This window comes from Schistocerca nitens, chromosome 8 (assembly GCF_023898315.1).
Source record: "Schistocerca nitens isolate TAMUIC-IGC-003100 chromosome 8, iqSchNite1.1, whole genome shotgun sequence".
Taxonomy (NCBI): domain Eukaryota; kingdom Metazoa; phylum Arthropoda; class Insecta; order Orthoptera; family Acrididae; genus Schistocerca; species Schistocerca nitens.
In genome coordinates this window covers 10614947-10641235 of record NC_064621.1, presented here as the reverse complement: position 1 = coordinate 10641235, position 26289 = coordinate 10614947, and positions in this window count along the sequence as shown.

Here is a 26289-nt window from a genome sequence, read left to right as displayed (position 1 = left end):
CAATTTTACATTCTGAAACACCTCTGCAGGTTTACTGTATCCCTTGGACCTTCCCATTGACGATGAAACACTGAAATTGCATCGGAATTAAATATAAGAGACACAATGTCTTGTTAGGTACAGGAAGACTGAGTCTTCCTACTGTCTATGTTTTGAGCGTTTCCTGTGTCACCAGTTTTACATTCCGATGCACTTCTGCAGGTTTACTGTATCCATTGGACATTCCCATTGACGATGAAACACAGAAATTGCATCGGAATTAAATGTAAGAGACACAATGCCGGCTTAAGTACAGGAAGACTGAGTCTTCCTACTGTCTATGTTTGAGCAATTCCTGTGTCACCAGTTTTACATTCCGATGCACCTCTGCAGGTTTACTGAATCCATTGGACCTTCCCATTGACGATGAAACACAGAAATTGAATCGGAATTAAATATTAGAAACACATTGCGACTTAAGAACAGGAAGACAGAGTCATCCTACTGTCTATGTTTTGAGCGTTTGCTGTGTCACCAGTTTTACGTTCCGATGCACCTCTCCAGGTTTACTGAATCCATTCGACCTTCCCATTGACGATGAAACACAGAAATTGCATCGGAATTAAATATAAGAGACACAATGCCGACTTAAGAACAGGAAGACTGAGTCTTCCTACTGTCTATGTTTTCTAGCGTTTCCTGTGTCACCAGTTTTACATTCCGATGCACCTCAGCAAATTTACTGTATCGCTTGGACCTTCCCATTGACGATGAAACACAGAAATTTCATCGGAATTCAATATAAGAGACACAATGCCGACTTAAGTACAGGAAGATTTAGTCTTCCTACTGTCTATGTTTTGAGCGTTTCTTGCGTCATCAATTTTACATTCCGATGCCCCTCAGCAGGTTTACTGTTTACACTTGGACCTTCCCACTGACGATGAAACAGAGAAATTTCATCCGAATTAAATATGAGAGACACAATGCCGACTTAAGTACAGGAAGACTGAGTCTTCCTACTGTCTATTATTTGAGCGTTTCCTGTGTCACCAGTTTTACATTCCGATGCACCTCTGCAAGTTTACTGTATCCGTTGGACATTCACAGTGACGATGAAACACAGAAATTGCTTTGGAATTAAATATAAGAGACACAATGACGTCTTAAGTACAGGAAGACTGAGTCTTCCTACTGTCTATGTTTTTAGCGTTTCCTGTGTCACCAGTTTTACATTCCGATGCCCCTCTGCAGGTTTACTGTATCCCTTGGACCATCACAGACACGATGAAACACTGAAATTCCATCGGAATTAAACATAATAGACACAATGCCGACTTAAGTATAGGAAGACTGAGTTTTCCTACTGTCTATGTTTTGAGCGTTTCCTGTGTGATCAGCTTTGCATTCCGTTGCACCTCTGCAGGTTTACTGTATCCCTTGGACCTTCCTATTGACGATGAAACACAGAAATTGCATCGGAAATAAATATAAGATACACAACGCCGACATAAGTACAAGAAAACTGAGTCTTCTTACGGTCTACGTTTTGAGCAGTTCCTGTGTCACCAGTCTTACATTCCGATGCACCTCTGCAGGTTTACCGTATCCCTTGAACCTTCCCATTGACGATGAAACACAGAAATTGCATCGGAATTAAATATAATAGACACAATGCCGACTTAAGTACAGGAAGACTGAATCTTCGTAATGTCTATGTTTTAAACGTTTCCTGTGTCACCAGTTTTACATTCCGATGCACCTCACCAGGTTTTCTGAATCCATTGGACCTTCCCATTGGCGATGAAACACAGAAATTGCATCGGAATTAAATATAAGAGACACAATGCCGACTTAAGAACAGTAAGACTGAGTCTTCCTACTGTCTATGTTTTGAGCGTTTCGTGTGTCACCAGTTTTACATTCCGATGCACCTCTCCAGGTTTACTGTATTCCTTGGACCTTCCGATTGACGATGAAATACAGAAATTGCATCGGAATTAAATATAGGAGACACAATGCCGACTTAAGTACAGGAAGACAGAGTCTCCCTACTGTATATGTTTTGAGCGTTTCCTGTGTCACCAGTTTTACATTCCGATACACCTCTGCAGATTTACTGTATCCCTTGCACCTTCAGATTGACGATGAACACAGAAAATGCATCGGAATTAAATATAAGAGACACAATGCCGACTTAAGTACAGGAAGACTGAGTCTTAGTACTGTCTATGCTTTGAGCGTTTCCTGTGTCACCAGTCTTACATTCCGATCCACCTCTGCAGGTTTACTGTATCCCTTGGACTTTCCCATTGACGATGAAACACAGAAATTGCACCGGAATTAAATATAAGAGACACAATGCCGACTTAAGAACAGTAAGACTGAGTCTTCCTACTGTCTATGTTTTGAGAGTTTCCTGTGTCACCAGTTTTACATTCCGATGCACCTCTCCAGGTTTACTGTATTTCTTGGACCTTCCGATTGACGATGAAACACAGAAATTGCATCGAAATAAATATTAGAGACACAATGCCGACTTAAGAACAGGAAGACTGAGTCTTCCTACTGTCTATGGGTTGAGCGTTTCCTGTGTCACCAGTTTTACATTCCGATGCATATCTGCAGGTTTATTGTATCCCTTGGACCTTCCTATTGACGATGAGACACATAAATTGCATCTAAATTAAATATAAGAGACACAATGCCGACATAAGTACAGCGAGACTGAGTCTTCCTACTGTCTATGTTTTGAGCGTTTCGTGTGTCACCAGTCTTACATTCCGATGCACCTCTGCAGGTTTACTGTACCCATTGGACCTTCCCATTGACGATGAAACAGAGAAATTGCATCTGAATTAAATATAAGAGACACAACGGCGACTTAAGTACCAGAAGACTGAGTCTTCTTACGGTCTATGTTTTGAGCGTTTCCTGTGTCACCAATTTTACATTCCGATACACCTATGCAGGTTTACTGTATCCCTTGGACCTTCCCAATGACGATGAAACACTGAAATTGCATCGGAATTAAATATAAGAGACACAATGACGTCTTAAGCACAGGAAGACTGAATCTTCCCACTGTCTATGTTTTGAGCGTTTCCTGTGTCACCAGTTTTACATTCCCATGCACCTCTGCAGGTTTACTGTATCCCTCCGACCTTCCCATTGACGATGAAACACAGAAATTGCATCGGAATTAAATATAAGAGACACAACGCCGACTGAAGTACAAGAAAACTGAGTATTCTTACGGTCTATATTTTGAGCGTTTCCTGTGTCACCAGTTTTACATTCCGATGCACCTCTGCTGCTTTCCTGTATCCCTTGGACCTTCCCATTGATGATGAAACACAGAAATTGCATCTTAATTAAATATAAGAGACACAATGCCGACTTAAGTACAGGAAGACTGAGTGTTCCTACTGTCAATGTTTTGAGCGTTTCCTGTGTGATCAGTTTTGCATTCCGATGCAGTTCTGCAGGTTTACTGTATCTCTTGGACCTTCCTATTGACGATGAGACACAGAAATTGCATCGGAATTAAATATAAGAGTCACAATGCCGACTTAATTACAGGAAGACTGAGTCTTCGTAATGTCTATGTTTTAAACGTTTCCTGTGTCACCAGTTTTACATTCCGATGCAGCTCTGCAGGTTTACTGTATCCCTTGGGCCTTCTCATTGACGATGAAACACAGAAATTGCATCGGAACTAAATATAAAAGACACAATGCCGATTTAACTACAGGAATACTAAGTCTTCGGACTGTATATGTTTTGAGCGTTTCCTGTGTCACCAGTTTTACGTTCCGACGCACGTCTGCAGGATTACTGTATCCCTTGGACCTTCCCATTGACGATGAAACACAGAAATTCCATCGGAATTAAATAGAAGGGACACAATGATGTCTTAAGTACAGGAAGACTGAGTCTTCCTACTGCCTATGTTTTGAGCGTTTCCTGTGTCACCAGTTTTACATTCCGATGCACCTCTGCAGGTTTTCTGTATCCCTTGGACCTTCCCATTGACGATGAAACACAGAAATTCCATCGGAATTAAATAGAAGAAACACAATGCCGACATAAGTACAGGAAGACTGAGTCTTCCTGCTGTCTATGTTTTGAGCGTTTCCTGTGTCGACAGTTTGAAATTCCGATGCACCTCTGCAGGTTTACTGTATCCCTTGGAACTTCCCATTGACGATGAAACACAGAAATTGCATCGGAATTAAATATAAGAGACAGAATGCCGACTTAAGTACAGGAAAATTTAGTCTTCCTACCGTCTATGTTTTTTAGCGTTTCCTGTGTCACCAGTTTTACATTCCGATGAACCTCTGCAAGTTTACTGTATTCGTTGGACCTTCACAGTGACGATGAAACACAGAAATTCCATCGGAATTAAACATAAGAGACACAATGCCGAATTAAGTACAGGAAGACTGAGTCTTCCTACTGTCTATTATTTGAGCGTTTCCTGTGTCACCAGTTTTACATTCCAATGCACCTCTGCAAGTTTACTGTATCCGTTTGACCTTCCCATTGACGATGAAACAGAGAAATTGCATCGGAATTAAATATAAGAGACACAATGCCGACTTAAGTACAAGAAGACTGAGTCTTCCTACTGTCTATGATTTGAGCGTTTCCTGTGTCACCAGTTTTACATTCCGATGCACATCTGCAGGTTTACTGTATCCCTTGGACCTTCACAGTGACGATGAAACACAGAAATTGCATCGGAATTAAATATAAGAGACAGAATGCCGACTTAAGTACAGGAAAATTTAGTCTTCCTACTGTCTATGTTTTTTAGCGTTTCCTGTGTCACCAGTTTTACATTCCGATGAACCTCTGCAAGTTTACTGTATCCGTTGGACCTTCACAGTGACGATGAAACACAGAAATTGCAGCGGAATTAAAAATAAGAGACACAATGCCGACTTAAGTACAAGAAGACTGAGTCTTCCTACTGTCTATGATTTGAGCGTTTCCTGTGTCACCAGTTTTACATTCCGATGCACCTCTGCAGGTTTACTGTATCCCTTGGACCTTCACAGTGACGATGAAACACAGAAATTCCATCGGAATTAAACATAAGAGACACAATGCCGAATTAAGTACAGGAAGACTGAGTCTTCCTACTGTCTATTATTTGAGCGTTTCCTGTGTCACCAGTTTTACATTCCGATGCACCTCTGCAAGTTTACTGTATCCGTTTGACCTTCACAGTGACGATGAAACAGGAATTGCAGCGGAATGAAATATAAGAGTCCAAATGCCGACTTAAGTACAGGAAGACTGAGTCTTCCTACTGTCTATGTTTTGAGCGCTTCCTGTGTCACCAGTTTTACATTCCGATGCACCTCTGCAGGTTTACTGTACTCATTGGACCTTCCCATTGACGATGAAACAGAGAAATTGCATCGGAATTAAATATAAGAGACACAACGCCGACTTAAGTACAAGAAAACTGAGTCTTCTTACGGTCTATATTTTGAGCGTTTCCTGTGTCACCAGTTTTACATTCCGATGCACCTCTGCAGGTTTACTGTATCGACTGGACCTGCACAGTGGCGATGAAACACAGAAATTGCATCGGAATTAAATATAGGAGACACAATGCAGACTTAAGTACAGGAAGACTGAGTCTTAGTACTGTCTATGTTTTCAGCGTTTCCTGTGTCGCCAGTTTTACATTCCGATGCACCTCTACAGGTTTATTGTATCCCTTGGACCTTCCCATTGATGATGAAACACAGAAATTGCATCTTAATTAAATATAAGAGACACAATGCCGACTTAAGTACAGGAAGACTGAGTGTTCCTACTGTCAATGTTTTGAGCGTTTCCTGTGTGATCAGTTTTGCATTCCGATGCAATTCTGCAGGTTTACTGTATCTCTTGGACCTTCCTATTGACGATGAGACACAGAAATTGCATCGAAATAAATATTAGAGACACAATGCCGACTTAAGAACAGGAAGACTGAGTCTTCCTACTGTCTATGGGTTGAGCGTTTCCTGTGTCACCAGTTTTACATTCCGATGCATATCTGCAGGGTTATTGTATCCCTTGGACCTTCCTATTGACGATGAGACACAGAAATTGCATCTAAATTAAATATAAGAGACACAATGCCGACATAAGTACAGCGAGACTGAGTCTTCCTACTGTCTATGTTTTGAGCGTTTCCTGTGTCACCAGTCTTACATTCCGATGCACCTCTGCAGGTTTACTGTACCCATTGGACCTTCCCATTGACGATGAAACAGAGAAATTGCATCTGAATTAAATATAAGAGACACAACGGCGACTTAAGTACCAGAAGACTGAGTCTTCTTACGGTCTATGTTTTGAGCGTTTCCTGTGTCACCAATTTTACATTCCGATACACCTATGCAGGTTTACTGTATCCCTTGGACCTTCCCAATGACGATGAAACACTGAAATTGCATCGGAATTAAATATAAGAGACACAATGACGTCTTAAGCACAGGAAGACTGAATCTTCCTACTGTCTATGTTTTGAGCGTTTCCTGTGTCACCAGTTTTACATTCCCATGCACCTCTGCAGGTTTACTGTATCCCTCCGACCTTCCCATTGACGATGAAACACAGAAATTGCATCGGAATTAAATATAAGAGACACAACGCCGACTTAAGTACAAGAAAACTGAGTATTCTTACGGTCTATATTTTGAGCGTTTCCTGTGTCACCAGTTTTACATTCCGATGCACCTCTGCTGCTTTCCTGTATCCCTTGGACCTTCCCATTGATGATGAAACACAGAAATTGCATCTTAATTAAATATAAGAGACACAATGCCGACTTAAGTACAGGAAGACTGAGTGTTCCTACTGTCAATGTTTTGAGCGTTTCCTGTGTGATCAGTTTTGCATTCCGATGCAGTTCTGCAGGTTTACTGTATCTCTTGGACCTTCCTATTGACGATGAGACACAGAAATTGCATCGGAATTAAATATAAGAGTCACAATGCCGACTTAATTACAGGAAGACTGAGTCTTCGTAATGTCTATGTTTTAAACGTTTCCTGTGTCACCAGTTTTACATTCCGATGCAGCTCTGCAGGTTTACTGTATCCCTTGGGCCTTCTCATTGACGAAGAAACACAGAAATTGCCTCGGAACTAAATATAAAAGACACAATGCCGACTTAACTACAGGAATACTAAGTCTTCGGACTGTATATGTTTTGAGCGTTTCCTGTGTCACCAGTTTTACGTTCCGACGCACGTCTGCAGGATTACTGTATCCCTTGGACCTTCCCATTGACGATGAAACACAGAAATTCCATCGGAATTAAATAGAAGGTACACAATGATGTCTTAAGTACAGGAAGACTGAGTCTTCCTACTGCCTATGTTTTGAGCGTTTCCTGTGTCACCAGTTTTACATTCCGATGCACCTCTGCAGGTTTTCTGTATCCCTTGGACCTTCCCATTGACGATGAAACACAGAAATTCCATCGGAATTAAATAGAAGAAACACAATGCCGACATAAGTACAGGAAGACTGAGTCTTCCTGCTGTCTATGTTTTGAGCGTTTCCTGTGTCGACAGTTTGAAATTCCGATGCACCTCTGCAAGTTTACTGTATTCGTTGGACCTTCACAGTGACGATGAAACACAGAAATTCCATCGGAATTAAACATAAGAGACACAATGCCGAATTAAGTACAGGAAGACTGAGTCTTCCTACTGTCTATTATTTGAGCGTTTCCTGTGTCACCAGTTTTACATTCCAATGCACCTCTGCAAGTTTACTGTATCCGTTTGACCTTCCCATTGACGATGAAACAGAGAAATTGCATCGGAATTAAATATAGGAGACACAATGCCGACTTAAGTACAAGAAGACTGAGTCTTCCTACTGTCTATGATTTGAGCGTTTCCTGTGTCACCAGTTTTACATTCCGATGCACATCTGCAGGTTTACTGTATCCCTTGGACCTTCACAGTGACGATGAAACACAGAAATTGCATCGGAATTAAATATAAGAGACAGAATGCCGACTTAAGTACAGGAAAATTTAGTCTTCCTACTGTCTATGTTTTTTAGCGTTTCCTGTGTCACCAGTTTTACATTCCGATGAACCTCTGCAAGTTTACGGTATCCGTTGGACCTTCACAGTGACGATGAAACACAGAAATTGCAGCGGAATTAAAAATAAGAGACACAATGCCGACTTAAGTACAAGAAGACTGAGTCTTCCTACTGTCTATGATTTGAGCGTTTCCTGTGTCACCAGTTTTACATTCCGATGCACCTCTGCAGGTTTACTGTATCCCTTGGACCTTCACAGTGACGATGAAACACAGAAATTCCATCGGAATTAAACATAAGAGACACAATGCCGAATTAAGTACAGGAAGACTGAGTCTTCCTACTGTCTATTATTTGAGCGTTTCCTGTGTCACCAGTTTTACATTCCGATGCACCTCTGCAAGTTTACTGTATCCGTTTGACCTTCACAGTGACGATGAAACAGGAATTGCAGCGGAATGAAATATAAGAGTCCAAATGCCGACTTAAGTACAGGACGACTGAGTCTTCCTACTGTCTATGTTTTGAGCGTTTCCTGTGTCACCAGTTTTACATTCCGATGCACCTCTGCAGGTTTACTGTACTCATTGGACCTTCCCATTGACGATGAAACAGAGAAATTGCATCGGAATTAAATATAAGAGACACAACGCCGACTTAAGTACAAGAAAACTGAGTCTTCTTACGGTCTATATTTTGAGCGTTTCCTGTGTCACCAGTTTTACATTCCGATGCACCTCTGCAGGTTTACTGTATCGACTGGACCTGCACAGTGGCGATGAAACACAGAAATTGCATCGGAATTAAATATAGGAGACACAATGCAGACTTAAGTACAGGAAGACTGAGTCTTAGTACTGTCTATGTTTTCAGCGTTTCCTGTGTCGCCAGTTTTACATTCCGATGCACCTCTACAGGTTTATTGTATCCCTTGGACCTTCCCATTGATGATGAAACACAGAAATTGCATCTTAATTAAATATAAGAGACACAATGCCGACTTAAGTACAGGAAGACTGAGTGTTCCTACTGTCAATGTTTTGAGCGTTTCCTGTGTGATCAGTTTTGCATTCCGATGCAATTCTGCAGGTTTACTGTATCTCTTGGACCTTCCTATTGACGATGAGACACAGAAATTGCATCGAAATAAATATTAGAGACACAATGCCGACTTAAGAACAGGAAGACTGAGTCTTCCTACTGTCTATGGGTTGAGCGTTTCCTGTGTCACCAGTTTTACATTCCGATGCATATCTGCAGGTTTATTGTATCCCTTGGACCTTCCTATTGACGATGAGACACAGAAATTGCATCTAAATTAAATATAAGAGACACAATGCCGACATAAGTACAGCGAGACTGAGTCTTCCTACTGTCTATGTTTTGAGCGTTTCCTGTGTCACCAGTCTTACATTCCGATGCACCTCTGCAGGTTTACTGTACCCATTGGACCTTCCCATTGACGATGAAACAGAGAAATTGCATCTGAATTAAATATAAGAGACACAACGGCGACTTAAGTACCAGAAGACTGAGTCTTCTTACGGTCTATGTTTTGAGCGTTTCCTGTGTCACCAATTTTACATTCCGATACACCTATGCAGGTTTACTGTATCCCTTGGACCTTCCCAATGACGATGAAACACTGAAATTGCATCGGAATTAAATATAAGAGACACAATGACGTCTTAAGCACAGGAAGACTGAATCTTCCTACTGTCTATGTTTTGAGCGTTTCCTGTGTCACCAGTTTTACATTCCCATGCTCCTCTGCAGGTTTACTGTATCCCTCCGACCTTCCCATCGACGATGAAACACAGAAATTGCATCGGAATTAAATATAAGAGACACAACGCCGACTTAAGTACAAGAAAACTGAGTATTCTTACGGTCTATATTTTGAGCGTTTCCTGTGTCACCAGTTTTACATTCCGATGTACCTCTGCAGGTTTTCTGTATCCCTTGGACCTTCCCATTGACGATGAAACACAGAAATTCCATCGGAATTAAATAGAAGAAACACAATGCCGACATAAGTACAGGAAGACTGAGTCTTCCTGCTGTCTATGTTTTGAGCGTTTCCTGTGTCGACAGTTTGAAATTCCGATGCACCTCTGCAGGTTTACTGTATCCCTTGGAACTTCCCATTGACGATGAAACACAGAAATTGCATCGGAATTAAATATAAGAGACAGAATGCCGACTTAAGTATAGGAAAATTTAGTCTTCCTACTGTCTATGTTTTTTAGCGTTTCCTGTGTCACCAGTTTTACATTCCGATGAACCTCTGCAAGTTTACTGTATTCGTTGGACCTTCACAGTGACGATGAAACACAGAAATTCCATCGGAATTAAACATAAGAGACACAATGCCGAATTAAGTACAGGAAGACTGAGTCTTCCTACTGTCTATTATTTGAGCGTTTCCTGTGTCACCAGTTTTACATTCCAATGCACCTCTGCAAGTTTACTGTATCCGTTTGACCTTCCCATTGACGATGAAACATAGAAATTGCATCGGAATTAAATATAGGAGACACAATGCCGACTTAAGTACAAGAAGACTGAGTCTTCCTACTGTCTATGATTTGAGCGTTTCCTGTGTCACCAGTTTTACATTCCGATGCACATCTGCAGGTTTACTGTATCCCTTGGGCCTTCACAGTGACGATGAAACACAGAAATTGCATCGGAATTAAATATAAGAGACAGAATGCCGACTTAAGTACAGGAAAATTTAGTCTTCCTACTGTCTATGTTTTTTAGCGTTTCCTGTGTCACCAGTTTTACATTCCGATGAACCTCTGCAAGTTTACGGTATCCGTTGGACCTTCACAGTGACGATGAAACACAGAAATTGCAGCGGAATTAAAAATAAGAGACACAATGCCGACTTAAGTACAAGAAGACTGAGTCTTCCTACTGTCTATGATTTGAGCGTTTCCTGTGTCACCAGTTTTACATTCCGATGCACCTCTGCAGGTTTACTGTATCCCTTGGACCTTCACAGTGACGATGAAACACAGAAATTCCATCGGAATTAAACATAAGAGACACAATGCCGAATTAAGTACAGGAAGACTGAGTCTTCCTACTGTCTATTATTTGAGCGTTTCCTGTGTCACCAGTTTTACATTCCGATGCACCTCTGCAAGTTTACTGTATCCGTTTGACCTTCACAGTGACGATGAAACAGGAATTGCAGCGGAATGAAATATAAGAGTCCAAATGCCGACTTAAGTACAGGACGACTGAGTCTTCCTACTGTCTATGATTTGAGCGTTTCCTGTGTCACCAGTTTTACATTCCGATGCACCTCTGCAGGTTTACTGTACTCATTGGACCTTCCCATTGACGATGAAACAGAGAAATTGCATCGGAATTAAATATAAGAGACACAACGCCGACTTAAGTACAAGAAAACTGAGTCTTCTTACGGTCTATATTTTGAGCGTTTCCTGTGTCACCAGTTTTACATTCCGATGCACCTCTGCAGGTTTACTGTATCGACTGGACCTGCACAGTGGCGATGAAACACAGAAATTGCATCGGAATTAAATATAGGAGACACAATGCAGACTTAAGTACAGGAAGACTGAGTCTTAGTACTGTCTATGTTTTCAGCGTTTCCTGTGTCGCCAGTTTTACATTCCGATGCACCTCTACAGGTTTATTGTATCCCTTGGACCTTCCCATTGATGATGAAACACAGAAATTGCATCTTAATTAAATATAAGAGACACAATGCCGACTTAAGTACAGGAAGACTGAGTGTTCCTACTGTCAATGTTTTGAGCGTTTCCTGTGTGATCAGTTTTGCATTCCGATGCAATTCTGCAGGTTTACTGTATCTCTTGGACCTTCCTATTGACGATGAGACACAGAAATTGCATCGAAATAAATATTAGAGACACAATGCCGACTTAAGAACAGGAAGACTGAGTCTTCCTACTGTCTATGGGTTGAGCGTTTCCTGTGTCACCAGTTTTACATTCCGATGCATATCTGCAGGTTTATTGTATCCCTTGGACCTTCCTATTGACGATGAGACACAGAAATTGCATCTAAATTAAATATAAGAGACACAATGCCGACATAAGTACAGCGAGACTGAGTCTTCCTACTGTCTATGTTTTGAGCGTTTCCTGTGTCACCAGTCTTACATTCCGATGCACCTCTGCAGGTTTACTGTACCCATTGGACCTTCCCATTGACGATGAAACAGAGAAATTGCATCTGAATTAAATATAAGAGACACAACGGCGACTTAAGTACCAGAAGACTGAGTCTTCTTACGGTCTATGTTTTGAGCGTTTCCTGTGTCACCAATTTTACATTCCGATACACCTATGCAGGTTTACTGTATCCCTTGGACCTTCCCAATGACGATGAAACACTGAAATTGCATCGGAATTAAATATAAGAGACACAATGACGTCTTAAGCACAGGAAGACTGAATCTTCCTACTGTCTATGTTTTGAGCGTTTCCTGTGTCACCAGTTTTACATTCCCATGCACCTCTGCAGGTTTACTGTATCCCTCCGACCTTCCCATTGACGATGAAACACAGAAATTGCATCGGAATTAAATATAAGAGACACAACGCCGACTTAAGTACAAGAAAACTGAGTATTCTTACGGTCTATATTTTGAGCGTTTCCTGTGTCACCAGTTTTACATTCCGATGCACCTCTGCTGCTTTCCTGTATCCCTTGGACCTTCCCATTGATGATGAAACACAGAAATTGCATCTTAATTAAATATAAGAGACACAATGCCGACTTAAGTACAGGAAGACTGAGTGTTCCTACTGTCAATGTTTTGAGCGTTTCCTGTGTGATCAGTTTTGCATTCCGATGCAGTTCTGCAGGTTTACTGTATCTCTTGGACCTTCCTATTGACGATGAGACACAGAAATTGCATCGGAATTAAATATAAGAGACAGAATGCCGACTTAAGTACAGGAAAATTTAGTCTTCCTACTGTCTATGTTTTTTAGCGTTTCCTGTGTCACCAGTTTTACATTCCGATGAACCTCTGCAAGTTTACGGTATCCGTTGGACCTTCACAGTGACGATGAAACACAGAAATTGCAGCGGAATTAAAAATAAGAGACACAATGCCGACTTAAGTACAAGAAGACTGAGTCTTCCTACTGTCTATGATTTGAGCGTTTCCTGTGTCACCAGTTTTACATTCCGATGCACCTCTGCAGGTTTACTGTATCCCTTGGACCTTCACAGTGACGATGAAACACAGAAATTCCATCGGAATTAAACATAAGAGACACAATGCCGAATTAAGTACAGGAAGACTGAGTCTTCCTACTGTCTATTATTTGAGCGTTTCCTGTGTCACCAGTTTTACATTCCGATGCACCTCTGCAAGTTTACTGTATCCGTTTGACCTTCACAGTGACGATGAAACAGGAATTGCAGCGGAATGAAATATAAGAGTCCAAATGCCGACTTAAGTACAGGACGACTGAGTCTTCCTACTGTCTATGTTTTGAGCGTTTCCTGTGTCACCAGTTTTACATTCCGATGCACCTCTGCAGGTTTACTGTACTCATTGGACCTTCCCATTGACGATGAAACAGAGAAATTGCATCGGAATTAAATATAAGAGACACAACGCCGACTTAAGTACAAGAAAACTGAGTCTTCTTACGGTCTATATTTTGAGCGTTTCCTGTGTCACCAGTTTTACATTCCGATGCACCTCTGCAGGTTTACTGTATCGACTGGACCTGCACAGTGGCGATGAAACACAGAAATTGCATCGGAATTAATTATAGGAGACACAATGCAGACTTAAGTACAGGAAGACTGAGTCTTAGTACTGTCTATGTTTTCAGCGTTTCCTGTGTCGCCAGTTTTACATTCCGATGCACCTCTACAGGTTTATTGTATCCCTTGGACCTTCCCATTGATGATGAAACACAGAAATTGCATCTTAATTAAATATAAGAGACACAATGCCGACTTAAGTACAGGAAGACTGAGTGTTCCTACTGTCAATGTTTTGAGCGTTTCCTGTGTGATCAGTTTTGCATTCCGATGCAATTCTGCAGGTTTACTGTATCTCTTGGACCTTCCTATTGACGATGAGACACAGAAATTGCATCGAAATAAATATTAGAGACACAATGCCGACTTAAGAACAGGAAGACTGAGTCTTCCTACTGTCTATGGGTTGAGCGTTTCCTGTGTCACCAGTTTTACATTCCGATGCATATCTGCAGGTTTATTGTATCCCTTGGACCTTCCTATTGACGATGAGACACAGAAATTGCATCTAAATTAAATATAAGAGACACAATGCCGACATAAGTACAGCGAGACTGAGTCTTCCTACTGTCTATGTTTTGAGCGTTTCCTGTGTGATCAGTTTTGCATTCCGATGCAGTTCTGCAGGTTTACTGTATCTCTTGGACCTTCCTATTGACGATGAGACACAGAAATTGCATCGGAATTAAATATAAGAGTCACAATGCCGACTTAATTACAGGAAGACTGAGTCTTCGTAATGTCTATGTTTTAAACGTTTCCTGTGTCACCAGTTTTACATTCCGATGCAGCTCTGCAGGTTTACTGTATCCCTTGGGCCTTCACAGTGACGATGAAACACAGAAATTGAAGCGGAATTAAAAATAAGAGACACAATGCCGACTTAAGTACAAGAAGACTGAGTCTTCCTACTGTCTATGATTTGAGCGTTTCCTGTGTCACCAGTTTTACATTCCGATGCACCTCTGCAGGTTTACTGTACCCATTGGACCTTCCCATTGACGATGAAACAGAGAAATTGCATCTGAATTAAATATAAGAGACACAACGGCGACTTAAGTACCAGATGACTGAGTCTTCTTACGGTCTATGTTTTGAGCGTTTCCTGTGTCACCAATTTTACATTCCGATACACCTATGCAGGTTTACTGTATCCCTTGGACCTTCCCAATGACGATGAAACACTGAAATTGCATCGGAATTGAATATAAGAGACACAATGACGTCTTAAGCACAGGAAGACTGAATCTTCCTACTGTCTATGTTTTGAGCGTTTCCTGTGTCACCAGTTTTACATTCCCATGCACCTCTGCAGGTTTACTGTATCCCTCCGACCTTCCCATTGACGATGAAACACAGAAATTGCATCTTAATTAAATATAAGAGACACAATGCCGACTTAAGTACAGGAAGACTGAGTGTTCCTACTGTCAATGTTTTGAGCGTTTCCTGTGTGATCAGTTTTGCATTCCGATGCAGTTCTGCAGGTTTACTGTATCTCTTGGACCTTCCTATTGACGATGAGACACAGAAATTGCATCGGAATTAAATATAAGAGTCACAATGCCGACTTAATTACAGGAAGACTGAGTCTTCGTAATGTCTATGTTTTAAACGTTTCCTGTGTCACCAGTTTTACATTCCGATGCAGCTCTGCAGGTTTACTGTATCCCTTGGGCCTTCTCATTGACGAAGAAACACAGAAATTGCCTCGGAACTAAATATAAAAGACACAATGCCGACTTAACTACAGGAATACTAAGTCTTCGGACTGTATATGTTTTGAGCGTTTCCTGTGTCACCAGTTTTACGTTCCGACGCACGTCTGCAGGATTACTGTATCCCTTGGACCTTCCCATTGACGATGAAACACAGAAATTCCATCGGAATTAAATAGAAGGTACACAATGATGTCTTAAGTACAGGAAGACTGAGTCTTCCTACTGCCTATGTTTTGAGCGTTTCCTGTGTCACCAGTTTTACATTCCGATGCACCTCTGCAGGTTTTCTGTATCCCTTGGACCTTCCCATTGACGATGAAACACAGAAATTCCATCGGAATTAAATAGAAGAAACACAATGCCGACTTAAGTACAGGAAGACTGAGTCTTCCTGCTGTCTATGTTTTGAGCGTTTCCTGTGTCAACAGTTTGAAATTCCGATGCACCTCTGCAGGTTTACTGTATCCCTTGGAACTTCCCATTGACGATGAAACACAGAAATTGCATCGGAATTAAATATAAGAGACAGAATGCCGACTTAAGTACAGGAAAATTTAGTCTTCCTACTGTCTATGTTTTTTAGCGTTTCCTGTGTCACCAGTTTTACATTCCGATGAACCTCTGCAAGTTTACTGTATCCGTTGGACCTTCACAGTGACGATGAAACACAGAAATTCCATCGGAATTAAACATAAGAGACACAATGCCGAATTAAGTACAGGAAGACTGAGTCTTCCTACTGTCTATTATTTGAGCGTTTCCTGTGTCACCAGTTTTACATTCCGATGCACCTCTGCAAGTTTACTATATCCGTTTGACATTCCCATTGACGATGAAACAGAGAAATTGCATCGGAATTAAATATAAGAGACACAATGCCGACTTAAGTACAAGAAGACTGAGTCTTCCTACTGTCTATGATTTGAGCGTTTCCTGTGTCACCAGTTTTACATTCCGATGCACCTCTGCAGGTTTACTGTATCCCTTGGACCTTCACAGTGACGATGAAACACAGAAATTGCATCGGAATTAAATATAAGAGACAGAATGCCGACTTAAGTACAGGAAAATTTAGTCTTCCTACTGTCTATGTTTTTTAGCGTTTCCTGTGTCACCAGTTTTACATTCCGATGAACCTCTGCTAGTTTACTGTATCCGTTGGACCTTCACAGTGACGATGAAACACAGAAATTGCAGCGGAATTAAAAATAAGAGACACAATGCCGACTTAAGTACAAGAAGACTGAGTCTTCCTACTGTCTATGATTTGAGCGTTTCCTGTGTCACCAGATTTACATTCCGATGCACCTCTGCAGGTTTACTGTATCCCTTGGACCTTCACAGTGACGATGAAACACAGAAATTCCATCGGAATTAAACATAAGAGACACAATGCCGAATTAAGTACAGGAAGACTGAGTCTTCCTACTGTCTATTATTTGAGCGTTTCCTGTGTCACCAGTTTTACATTCCGATGCACCTCTGCAAGTTTACTGTATCCGTTTGACCTTCACAGTGACGATGAAACACAGGAATTGCAGCGGAATGAAATATAAGAGTCCAAATGCCGACTTAAGTACAGCAAGACTGAGTCTTCCTACTGTCTATGTTTTGAGCGTTTCCTGTGTCACCAGTTTTACATTCCGATGCACCTCTGCAGGTTTACTGTACTCATTGGACCTTCCCATTGACGATGAAACAGAGAAATTGCATCGGAATTAAATATAAGAGACACAACGCCGACTTAAGTACAAGAAAACTGAGTCTTCTTACGGTCTATATTTTGAGCGTTTCCTGTGTCACCAGTTTTACATTCCGATGCACCTCTGCAGGTTTACTGTATCGACTGGACATTCACAGTGGCGATGAAACACAGAAATTGCATCGGAATTAAATATAGGAGTCACAATGCAGACTTAAGTACAGGAAGACTGAGTCTTAGTACTGTCTATGTTTTCAGCGTTTCCTGTGTCGCCAGTTTTACATTCCGATGCACCTCTACAGGTTTATTGTATCCCTTGGACCTTCCCATTGATGATGAAACACAGAAATTGCATCTTAATTAAATATAAGAGACACAATGCCGACTTAAGTACAGGAAGACTGAGTGTTCCTACTGTCAATGTTTTGAGCGTTTCCTGTGTGATCAGTTTTGCATTCCGATGCAATTCTGCAGGTTTACTGTATCTCTTGGACCTTCCTATTGACGATGAGACACAGAAATTGCATCGAAATAAATATTAGAGACACAATGCCGACTTAAGAACAGGAAGACTGAGTCTTCCTACTGTCTATGGGTTGAGCGTTTCCTGTGTCACCAGTTTTACATTCCGATGCATATCTGCAGGTTTATTGTATCCCTTGGACCTTCCTATTGACGATGAGACACAGAAATTGCATCTAAATTAAATATAAGAGACACAATGCCGACATAAGTACAGCGAGACTGAGTCTTCCTACTGTCTATGTTTTGAGCGTTTCCTGTGTCACCAGTCTTACATTCCGATGCACCTCTGCAGGTTTACTGTACCCATTGGACCTTCCCATTGACGATGAAACAGAGAAATTGCATCTGAATTAAATATAAGAGACACAACGGCGACTTAAGTACCAGAAGACTGAGTCTTCTTACGGTCTATGTTTTGAGCGTTTCCTGTGTCACCAATTTTACATTCCGATACACCTATGCAGGTTTACTGTATCCCTTGGACCTTCCCAATGACGATGAAACACTGAAATTGCATCGGAATTAAATATAAGAGACACAATGACGTCTTAAGCACAGGAAGACTGAATCTTCCTACTGTCTATGTTTTGAGCGTTTCCTGTGTCACCAGTTTTACATTCCCATGCACCTCTGCAGGTTTACTGTATCCCTCCGACCTTCCCATTGACGATGAAACACAGAAATTGCATCGGAATTAAATATAAGAGACACAACGCCGACTTAAGTACAAGAAAACTGAGTATTCTTACGGTCTATATTTTGAGCGTTTCCTGTGTCACCAGTTTTACATTCCGATGCACCTCTGCTGCTTTCCTGTATCCCTTGGACCTTCCCATTGATGATGAAACACAGAAATTGCATCTTAATTAAATATAAGAGACACAATGCCGACTTAAGTACAGGAAGACTGAGTGTTCCTACTGTCAATGTTTTGAGCGTTTCCTGTGTGATCAGTTTTGCATTCCGATGCAGTTCTGCAGGTTTACTGTATCTCTTGGACCTTCCTATTGACGATGAGACACAGATATTGCATCGGAATTAAATATAAGAGTCACAATGCCGACTTAATTACAGGAAGACTGAGTCTTCGTAATGTCTATGTTTTAAACGTTTCCTGTGTCACCAGTTTTACATTCCGATGCAGCTCTGCAGGTTTACTGTATCCCTTGGGCCTTCTCATTGACGAAGAAACACAGAAATTGCCTCGGAACTAAATATAAAAGACACAATGCCGACTTAACTACAGGAATACTAAGTCTTCGGACTGTATATGTTTTGAGCGTTTCCTGTGTCACCAGTTTTACGTTCCGACGCACGTCTGCAGGATTACTGTATCCCTTGGACCTTCCCATTGACGATGAAACACAGAAATTCCATCGGAATTAAATAGAAGGTACACAATGATGTCTTAAGTACAGGAAGACTGAGTCTTCCTACTGCCTATGTTTTGAGCGTTTCCTGTGTCACCAGTTTTACATTCCGATGCACCTCTGCAGGTTTTCTGTATCCCTTGGACCTTCCCATTGACGATGAAACACAGAAATTCCATCGGAATTAAATAGAAGAAACACAATGCCGACTTAAGTACAGGAAGACTGAGTCTTCCTGCTGTCTATGTTTTGAGCGTTTCCTGTGTCAACAGTTTGAAATTCCGATGCACCTCTGCAGGTTTACTGTATCCCTTGGAACTTCCCATTGACGATGAAACACAGAAATTGCATCGGAATTAAATATAAGAGACAGAATGCCGACTTAAGTACAGGAAAATTTAGTCTTCCTACTGTCTATGTTTTTTAGCGTTTCCTGTGTCACCAGTTTTACATTCCGATGAACCTCTGCAAGTTTACTGTATCCGTTGGACCTTCACAGTGACGATGAAACACAGAAATTCCATCGGAATTAAACATAAGAGACACAATGCCGAATTAAGTACAGGAAGACTGAGTCTTCCTACTGTCTATTATTTGAGCGTTTCCTGTGTCACCAGTTTTACATTCCGATGCACCTCTGCAAGTTTACTATATCCGTTTGACATTCCCATTGACGATGAAACAGAGAAATTGCATCGGAATTAAATATAAGAGACACAATGCCGACTTAAGTACAAGAAGACTGAGTCTTCCTACTGTCTATGATTTGAGCGTTTCCTGTGTCACCAGTTTTACATTCCGATGCACCTCTGCAGGTTTACTGTATCCCTTGGACCTTCACAGTGACGATGAAACACAGAAATTGCATCGGAATTAAATATAAGAGACAGAATGCCGACTTAAGTACAGGAAAATTTAGTCTTCCTACTGTCTATGTTTTTTAGCGTTTCCTGTGTCACCAGTTTTACATTCCGATGAACCTCTGCTAGTTTACTGTATCCGTTGGACCTTCACAGTGACGATGAAACACAGAAATTGCAGCGGAATTAAAAATAAGAGACACAATGCCGACTTAAGTACAAGAAGACTGAGTCTTCCTACTGTCTATGATTTGAGCGTTTCCTGTGTCACCAGTTTTACATTCCGATGCACCTCTGCAGGTTTACTGTATCCCTTGGACCTTCACAGTGACGATGAAACACAGAAATTCCATCGGAATTAAACATAAGAGACACAATGCCGAATTAAGTACAGGAAGACTGAGTCTTCCTACTGTCTATTATTTGAGCGTTTCCTGTGTCACCAGTTTTACATTCCGATGCACCTCTGCAAGTTTACTGTATCCGTTTGACCTTCACAGTGACGATGAAACACAGGAATTGCAGCGGAATGAAATATAAGAGTCCAAATGCCGACTTAAGTACAGCAAGACTGAGTCTTCCTACTGTCTATGTTTTGAGCGTTTCCTGTGTCACCAGTTTTACATTCCGATGCACCTCTGCAGGTTTACTGTACTCATTGGACCTTCCCATTGACGATGAAACAGAGAAATTGCATCGGAATTAAATATAAGAGACACAACGCCGACTTAAGTACAAGAAAACTGAGTCTTCTTACGGTCTATATTTTGAGCGTTTCCTGTGTCACCAGTTTTACATTCCGATGCACCTCTGCAGGTTTACTGTATCGACTGGACATTCACAGTGGCGATGAAACACAGAAATTGCATCGGAATTAAATATAGGAGTCACAATGCAGACTTAAGTACAGGAAGACTGAGTCTTAGTACTGTCTATGTTTTCAGCGTTTCCTGTGTCGCCAGTTTTACATTCCGATGCACCTCTACAGGTTTATTGTATCCCTTGGACCTTCCCATTGATGATGAAACACAGAAATTGCATCTTAATTAAATATAAGAGACACAATGCCGACTTAAGTACAGGAAGACTGAGTGTTCCTACTGTCAATGTTTTGAGCGTTTCCTGTGTGATCAGTTTTGCATTCCGATGCAATTCTGCAGGTTTACTGTATCTCTTGGACCTTCCTATTGACGATGAGACACAGAAATTGCATCGGAATTAAATATAAGAGTCAAAATGCCGACTTAATTACAGGAAGACTGAGTCTTCGTAATGTCTATGTTTTAAGGGGAGTTGGAATGCCGGAAAATGGAAAAAATTCACATTTTCAGTTTTTAACCTTATAACTTAATTTGAAATTTTCTGCTTAAAATGGTGCAAAATTTGTTAAGAAATTCCAATTGGAAGTATTTTTATTTAATTTTTCAAAATTACATGTGCGCCCAGCAAAGTTACCCATCTTGTGATTTGTACACATTTAAATCTTCGCATTTCCGAAAACATTACATATAGAAGGCTGTGGATTTCACTCTTCAGTTGTAGAATCTTTGATCCTTCCATAGGTACCATTGTTTTTACGACTAGCTGTGTTTATTGTTCAGTTTTTGATCTGTGAGTGTTTGTTTTGAGCCTCGAGTTTAGTTTGTCGCTCATTTGGAGTTTGTTATCTGTCTTGTTTTGACTTTCAGTGGTGAGTGCGTAGTTTCTACGATGCCTAGGAGTGCATCATTATTTAAAAAGCGAAAGTTTCGCGGTAATAGATTTACAAATAACGTTTGTTCAAGTGATTCTGCTTCAGCACCTGTTGATGCTGGTGAAAGTTCTGACGTTTGTACAGCTGAGATGTGTGAAGGAGACACGCCCACCAGTGCATCAAAAAAGAAGTTATCAAACTGTGCAAGTGAAATTACAGATGAAGCTTCTAATGAACAATATGTTTTAGTCGACTTTCCTGTTTTTACTGAGTTTATGAAGAAATGTTTGTGTTGTAATCTTTGTGGAGGTTCTTTTGATATGAACATAACAAAATCTATAGGACTTTCCTGCCAAATTGCTATAGTTTGTGCCAGTTGTGAAAATGAGACCTGTTTTTGGAGCTCTAAAACATGCAGTAGCAATTTGTTTGAGAGTAATATCAGGCTAATGTATGCAATGAGAGCAATTGGTAAAGGACATACTGCTGCTCAAACATTTTGTGCCATAATGAATCTTCCACCTCCACCTGCTAAAATTGACAATTACACTGAAGTGATAGGAGATGCTGTTCAGTCTGTAGCAGATTTATCAATGAAAGCTGCTGCCAGTGAAGCAAAATATATAAATGAAGGAAACCCAGATATCCCTGTTGCTTTTGATGGAACCTGGCAGAAAAGGGGTCACACATCCAAAAATGCTGTTGCTACTGTTACTAGTGTGGACAGCGGTAAAGTTTTGGACTATGAAGTGCTCACTAAACATTGTTACCATTGTGCATCTGGTAAGATAGAAGCAGCTCACATATGTAGCAAGAATTATGAAGGTACGAGTGGAGGCATGGAGGCTGCCGCTGCTGTGAAAATGTTTAGCAGATCAGAAAAAGAACGGGGAGTATTTTACACAAAATTCCTTGGAGATGGGGACTCCAAGGCATACAAAAGTGTTACAGAATCCATGCCATATGTCAATAAGACAATAACTAAACTAGAATGTGTCGGTCATGTTCAGAAACGAATGGGCACTCGTCTAAGGAAACTGAAACAGAATCTGAAGGACAAAATTTTGTCAGATGGTAAAACCATTAGAGGTCGCCTGTCAGATAAAATTATAAATGAATTACAACAATACTATGGTATGGCAATAAGAAATAATGCAAATAATTTGCAGGAAATGAGACAAGCTGTATGGGCCACATATTTACATCGATCATCAACTGATGATAATCCTCAACATTTTGCTTGTCCAGATGGTCCTCAGTCATGGTGCAATTATAGAAAATCTCAAGCTACTGGGGATCCTTATCACCATAAAAATTATATTCCATTGGCTGTTATGGAAGTAATTAAACCAATATATAGAGACTTGGGGCATCCTGATCTTCTGCGAAAATGTCTTCATGGTTGTACCCAGAATCAAAACGAGTCGTTCAACAACCTCATTTGGACTCGTGTACCTAAGAATGTATTTGTTGGGATAAAAACATTGAAATGGGGAGTCAGTGATGCTGTTATTTCATTCAATGATGGTCATATGGGTAGGCTAAAGGTCATGGCAAGGCTCGGCATTGCTCCTGGTATCAACACCATCAGAGGTCTTCAGCTTCTGGACAGCGTGCGAGTAAGGAAGGCTCAGTATGCAGCTGAATTTAATACAAAAAAAGCAAGGGCAGCAAGGAGAAGAAAGCTTCTAGGTGAAGAAGAAGAACTAGAAGATGACCCTGATTACTCTGCTGGACACTTTTGATAATAGAATAAAAGGTATTTGTGAATTTTCATAATAAATTACTTTAATCGCATTTTCTGGCATTTGACATTTTTAGTGTTACATGTACCTTTATCTCATAAACCACTCAACCAACAACATTCAAATTTTCAGAAATGCTGCAAAACAGTTCAAAGAGGCCACTGAACTAGAATCATGACAAGAACTGGCTTATTCTCTGAACTAGGGAAGTTTATGTTATACTTTTTCCAATAAAAAATGGCTTAATGGTAAAAAATTCATAAATACTATACCAACAAAAAGAAAACATTGGTTCTAGTTCAGTGGGCTCACAATATATGCTGAAAACCTCTGCCAGAATTTCAAAGTTCTGAAGATAATAGTTCCAAAGAAAAAGGTACACAAAGTTAGCAAATTTAACATTGGCGAGATAGGGCATTCCAACTCCCCTTAAACGTTTCCTGTGTCACCAGTTTTACATTCCGATGCAGCTCTGGAGGTTTACTGTATCCCTTGGGCCTTCTCATTGACGATGAAACACAGAAATTGCCTCGGAACTAAATATAAAAGACACAATGCCGACTTAAGTACAGGAATACCAAGTCTTCGTACTGTATATGTTTTGAGCGTTTCCTGTGTCACCAGTTATACGTTCCGACGCACGTCTGCAGGATTACTGTATCCCTTGGACCTTCCCATTGACGATGAAACACAGAAGTTCCATCGGAATTAAATAGAAGGGACACAATGAAGTCTTAAGTACAGGAAGGCTGAGTCTTCCTACTGCCTATGTTTTGAGCGTTTCCTGTGTCACCAGTTTTACATTCCGATGCACCTCTGCAGGTTTTCTGTATCCCTTGGACCTTCACAGTGACGATGAAACACAGAAATTGCTTTGGAATTAAATATAAGAGACACAATGACGTCTTAAGTACAGGAAAACTGACCCTTCTTACGGTCTATGTTTTGAGCGTTTCCTGTGTCACCAGTTTTACATTCCGATGCACCTCTGCAGGTTTACTGTATCCCTTGGACCGTCCCATTGACGATGAAACACTGAAATTGCATCGGAATTAAATATAAGAGACACAATGTCGTGTTAAGTACAGGAAGACTGAGTCTTCCTACTGTCTATGCTTTGAGCGTTTCCTGTGTCACCAGTTTTACATTCCGATGCACTTCTGCAGGTTTACAGTATCCATTGGACATTCCCATTGACGATGAAACACAGAAATTGCATCGGAATTAAATGTAAGAGACACAATGCCGACTTAAGTACAGGAAGGCTGAGTCTTCCTACTGTCTATGTTTTGAGCATTTCCTGTGTCACCAGTTTTACATTCCGATGCACCTCTGCAGGTTTACTGAATCCATTGGACCTTCCCATTGACGATGAAACACAGACATTGAATCGGAATTAAATATTAGAAACACATTGCGACTAAAGAACAGGAAGACTGAGTCATCCTACTGTCTATGTTTTGAGCGTTTCCTGTGTCACCAGTTTTACGTTCCGATGCACCTCTGCAGGTTTACTGTATCCCTTCGACCGTCCCATTGACGAAGAAACACAGAAATTGCCTCGGAATTAAATATAAGAGACGCAACGCCGGCTTAAGTACAAGAAAACTGAGTATTTTTACGGTCTATGTTTTGAGCGTTTCCTGCGTCACCAGTTTTACATTCCGATGCACCTCTGCAGGTTTACTGTATCCTTTGGACATTCCCATTGACGATGAAACATAGAAATTGCATCGGAATTACATATAAGAGACACAATGCCGACTTAAGAACAGGTAGAGTGAGTCTTCCTACTGTCTATGTTTTGAGCGTTTCCTGTGTCACCAGTTTTACATTCCGATGCACCTCTGCAGGTTTACTGTATCCATTGGACCTTCCCATTGACGATGAAACACAGAAATTGCATCGGAATTAAATATAAGAGACAGAATGCCGACTTAAGTACAGGAAGACTGAGTCTTAGTACTGTCTATGACTTGAGCGTTTCCTGTGTCACCAGTTTTACTTTCCGATGCACATCTCCAGGTTTACTGAATCCATTCGACTTACCCATTGACGATGAAACACAGAAATTGCATCGGAATTAAATATAAGAGACACAATGCCGGCTTAAGAACAGGAAGACTGAGTCTTCCTACTGTCTATGTTTTTTAGCGTTTCCTGTGTCACCAGTTTTACATTCCGATGCACCTCTGGAAATTTACTGTATCCCTTGGACCTTCCCATTGACGATGAAACACAGAAATTTCATCGGAATTCAATATAAGAGACACAATGCCGACTTAAGTACAGGAAGATTTAGTCTTCCTACTGTCTATGTTTTGAGCGTTTCTTGCGTCATCAGTTTTACATTCCGATGCACCTCTGCAGGTTTACTGTATCCATAGGACCTTCCCATTGACGATGAAACACAGACATTGCATCGGAATTAAATATAAGAAACACAACGCCGACTTAAGTACATGAAAACTGAGTCTTCCTACTGTCTATGTTTTGAGCGTCTCCTGTGTCACCAGATTTACATTCCGATGCCCCTCTGCAGATTTACTGTTTACCCTTGGACCTTCCCACTGACGATGAAACAGAGAAATTTCATCCGAATTAAATATGAGAGACACAATGCCGACTTAAGTACAGGAAGACTGAGTCTTCCAACTGTCTATTATTTGAGCGTTTCCTGTGTCACCAGTTTTACATTCCGATGAACCTCTGCAAGTTTACTGTATCCGTTGGACCTTCACAGTGACAATGAAACACAGAAATTGCAGCGGAATTAAACATAAGAGACACAATGCCGACTTAAGTACAAGAAGACTGAGTCTTCCTACTGT